Source organism: Phacochoerus africanus, chromosome 2 (assembly GCF_016906955.1).
Source record: "Phacochoerus africanus isolate WHEZ1 chromosome 2, ROS_Pafr_v1, whole genome shotgun sequence".
Lineage (NCBI taxonomy): Eukaryota > Metazoa > Chordata > Mammalia > Artiodactyla > Suidae > Phacochoerus > Phacochoerus africanus.
The window spans coordinates 94701836-94706699 of NC_062545.1; the positions used below are offsets into that span (position 1 = coordinate 94701836).

Genomic DNA, 4864 nt, shown 5'->3' on the forward strand with positions numbered 1-4864 from the left:
TACTTCACTATAAAGGAGTAAATAGCCAAACTCTATTAGTAGTAGTATGAATAAGCAAATTTGATATATTAATTTTATGGAACATGCTTCAGCCATGTAAAAGGAACTGCTGTTACATTTAATCATTTACATATTCTTTTAAAACAAAATGCTAAACCAAAGAAGCCAGATGCGAGGACATATATCCTCTAAATCTTTATATGCATTCCAAAAGGAGGCAAAAAGGTAACTTTGAGACTCTCATAACCTCATCTCAGGGGTTGCAACCAAAAAAGAAAAAGTTCTGAATATGACATAGTCCTTGAAGGAGTTTGCTCCAGGTGGTGTTAGAGAGGCATAGTGACTAGAAAATGTTTATGGAAATGTTGTAAAATGCTGACAGCATTCTATCTTTAATGTCTTGGAGAAAGTAACATACAGAATTCTTATTCAGAATTATTTGTCTGCTTGTCATATTTCCTGATGTGAAAAAGAGAGGAAGAGAAAAAGAGAGGCATCAGAAAGGAAGCAAAGAAAACACGAAAGGGTAATAATTTACAGGAGTCCAGAAATTAGGATAAAGACATCTTTAGAGGAATGTTTTAAGCCTCCTATGTTCTGGGAGTGATACATAAACAGAATTTTCCTTCTTCTTTCCCTTTTGAACTGAAGATGACTTTTTAAAGCAGAATTAGATTTAATAATCATATATGTACATATACACACATATATTATCTAATTTCCTCAGTAAATGGCATCCCGTTACTTGAAGAAAAATGTAATAACAACTTAAATGTATATGGCACATTTAAGAAAATAACTCCTCTCTCTCCCTCTAGTCAAAATTACATTGAGAAAACAGTTGTTTGGCATTGATTGACTCTCTGATCGTCTCTTTCACATCGTTATTTCTAAGGCTATAGGTAAGGGGGTTTAACATGGGGATCACCACTGTGTAAAACACGGTGGCTATTTTGATGAAGAGAAGTGATTTTTTTGGAGCTGGGCACAGAGTAGAGAAGAAAGATGGTCCCATGGAAGATGGTGATGGTGGTCAGATGGGAGGCACAGGTGGAGAAAGCTTTTCGGAGCCCACCAGCAAATGGCATCTTGATAATTGTGACAACGATGAAAAGATAGGAGGAGAGGATAATCAGGAGGCTAACATGCCTCATTGAATATGGACATGATAAAAATCAGCATCAGAATGAAATAAGTGTCAGAGCAGGAGGCAGAGATGATGGCAGAATACTCACAGCCGAAGTGATTTATGATGTTTGACCCGCAGAAGGATAGTTCCAAAAGAGAACGTGTGAGGGTCAAGGAACATAACCCACCCCATGAGTAAGTTGAGGCCACCAGGAGGATACAGAGCTTAGGAGACATAGAAACTGTGTAGAGCAGGGGGTTACAAACAGCCACAAACCGGTCACAAATGTGCAGCCAAAGAAAAACTGCATCATGCAACCCATGTAAGAGACAGTCTTTATGTTCACAACCAAGATCTCTAAGAGTTTGGGTGTAGTTACAGAAGAGTAACAGAAATCAAGAAAGGAGAGATGGCTGAGAAAAAAGTACATGGGGGTGTGGAGCTTGGGATTGATTCTGATGACTGCAATCATACCCACGTTCCCCACTACAGAGACTGTGTAGATGGCCAAGAAGACCAAGAAGAGGGGTGCCCAGAGGTGTGGGTATTCGGAGAAGCCCAGGAGGATGAAGGTGATTTCAAAACTCTGATTTGCCTTTTCCATCACTATGGTTCCTGCTGGAGAAAATCAGAGAATCTGTCCTGAGCAACCAAATACGACAGAGGTAGGGGGCTATTTTTTTTCCAGGCTGGGCTGGGGCATGGAACAGGTGGATGGAGTCTGCGGTTTCCAAGGAAGGCAAACAGGGCATAGTTAGAACCCAGAGGCTGCACTGTGTGTCTTCAGGTTTTCATGGGAGAGTAAGTTTGGGTCCCGATGGAAGGTCAGGGAGAGGATGGACTAGAATGATCTATGCATCACGAGTGGCTCAGGGAATTGAACAGTATGAATTTGCTCCTCTTAGCTATTTCCACTTCCCTCCAAATGAATGTTTCTTTAAACAGATCCATTTAATTAAAACCATTGACTATGACTACAAATTCTTACATTTACTTTGGCCATTTTAATTGGCCAAGATGTCTTCTCTTTTACTCTCATTTTCCCTCACTTTTCTGTTTTCCTTGTCATTTTTCCTCTCTGACCATTAGACAATCCCGTTTTATATCCTTATAATGATTTCATCAACTGGCTTAACATTGTTAATAGGTCATTTGTTGCATTTTCTAGAGAAAATGAACGACATCTTGTAAAGATCTTAGGCTTTGTAATATGGTTAACCTAGATTAAAATTTGGTCTCAGCCACCTATCAATATGTGTCTCTGACAAGTTGTTTAATTGTTCTGCCACTCATTCCCTTATCTATAGAAATATTATAACAGTATTAGCATTTATTTTTGTGTACAAGTTTATATAAGGCATAACTTAGCTATATTTTAAACATCTAAGATTAAATTGGACATGCAGTAAATATCACCTCAAATGGAATTTCTTCTCTTCTTATATTTCTAATTCTGTTTTTAAATAAGCACACTTTGAATTTCAAATATATGTCTGCAAAATGCTCTAGAATGCAGCACCAGTTATAACTTTGGAAATATGAAGTTATGCACATAGAGAATAGGACACGGGAAAAAATAAGGCAGGGACATAAAGGAAATAGCTGTCTTTCGTGATTCTTTTCTAATGCTTTCTTCTTAGATACACATTTCAATTATCATCTCAATTCAGCCAAGGATAACTTACTTTTCTCCATTATTCTTCCCTGTCCTTATCTGGATTTCTATGCTTCACTGTTCTTCTCAGGTTAAGGTTTAGAGAAAGGCAATTAGGACTAAATGAAAGTATTCTTCAAAATGTGCTCCCATCTTTATCCCTAGCTACCACCATCTATTCACCTAGGTAAGAATCATCTTTATTTAGCCTGCCTACATCCACCCTTCAGGACTATCTTTCTTTAAATTTTATTTTCGATTTGTGCTTAAGTCCTTACATGATTTCAAAATTACCTCCTTATGAAGTACTTCAAATGTTAACCCTTCTGTCTGGATTTCCATAATATCTAATGTCACTATATCACTCAGACTCTTTAAGTGATACTCCTTTTGTTTCACTTACACAGGTGATTTTGACTGTTTCCACATAAAACATATTTTTTTAAAAACTTCGTATCTTCATCACATTGACCACATTGTCTTCTAACCCCATCAGATTTTAAGCATTATTACATTTTAATATCAAATTCCTGGCAAAATGCTTCCAAACAACTTTGGTGATTAATCCATAACTCAAAGTTACTTTACTGCTCCATCTTGCTTCCACCTAGGTGGTTTAAAACTCAAAATTTTAATGCAAAGTCTGGCATATTTCTCTATGGTTTTATGGATTTCTTTTTAATATTTTTCTAAAATGTTTTTTTTAATTTGAGAACAGGTAATATTACTTGAATATCCATCAAGTAAGCTGCAGAAGGAAGGTTCAAAGACAAACACATTCCAAGAATCTTAAAAGATGTAAGAAATAGAGGTTAGTAACTCATATTCTTATTCTTAACTTAATTAAATGTGTACCATTGCACCACTACTGGATTTGCAAAGGTGTTTGCCAAAAATATTGATGATTTCAGAGTTTTCCACATCAGAATTAAAGTATGACACTTAGTTTAACAACTTACCAGAATACAGATATTCTTTTTAGATGTATTGACTGAAATCTTCTTTGATTTAAATAAGATTCTTGAAAATTATTTCACAAAACTTAACTTTTATAAAAAATTATTGCAACTTATATTAGGCTGTCAGAACTCCTTCCAAAGTATATTCCAGTATAGGCTTCAAGAAAGTTACATTTTTCTCAGTAAAACACTAAATCAAGGACAACATAGAGAACCTCTGAAGGATGAGCCAGACTTGCAAGCTAAATTTAGGGATTATGCTGTATATTTGCATCTACCTGAGTGGCTTTGAGGAATCACACCCTAGAGAATTTTGATTGAGGTGTTTGTCATGAGCTACAAATTAGACAATTTAAAGAAAATACTGTATTCCTAATTTAGAATGTAATGTATTTAAATTATTAAATCATATAGGAATGTTGAATAATCTTCTGGTCTTTGAAAAATAATGGTTGCCATCAACTTATTGTCTGGCATATTGTGTATTCAGCAGGGAAAATATATCTACCAAAATTCACAAAGAGAAAAATCACAATCACAGTCCAATAAGCCAGCCATAGTATAGTTAGTGTGTTATGTTCAATTTCAGTCAGTTTTCTTGTTTAGACATCTATCTTCTTGTAAATAACACTTTCAGTGTCACATTGAATGTAGATCTGATATTATGGCCTTTGTGTTTAACATTGTACCTCAATATTTTCCTCTTTTATGAAAACTCATATTGAAAATATGTTTTTTAATGAGGCAGTTGATAGGTTTGCTGAATCATATATTGTGCTAATGTTCTGTTTCATCATGACAAACTGTTGCAAATACAATGGCTTAAAAAATACTCATTTATTAGTTGACAAATCTCTATATCAGAAGTCAGGCACAGCACAAGTGGTCCATCTATTCAAGTTATCACAAGTATTAAATCAAGGTGTCAACCTCAATTATAAATTATTCAAATTAAAAGTGTAAATTTAATATTCTATATCAAGTAAGTGGGGGAAATCATAAATTCTGATAATACTGAAAATGGGTCAAGAAATGGCTCATAATTTTAGAACTTTCAAACATTGCTTTTAACAAGTCTAAATTGATAAAATCATTTTGAAAAATTTAGAACTAAATAAATGC

At 34.9% G+C, this 4864-nt stretch overlaps 1 pseudogene; it reads right to left on the reverse strand.

The window, feature by feature from the left end:
• Positions 1 to 814: 814 nt before the first annotated feature.
• LOC125120724 (olfactory receptor 5D18-like) lies at positions 815 to 2824 on the reverse strand (annotated as a pseudogene).
• Positions 2825 to 4864: the final 2040 nt, after the last annotated feature.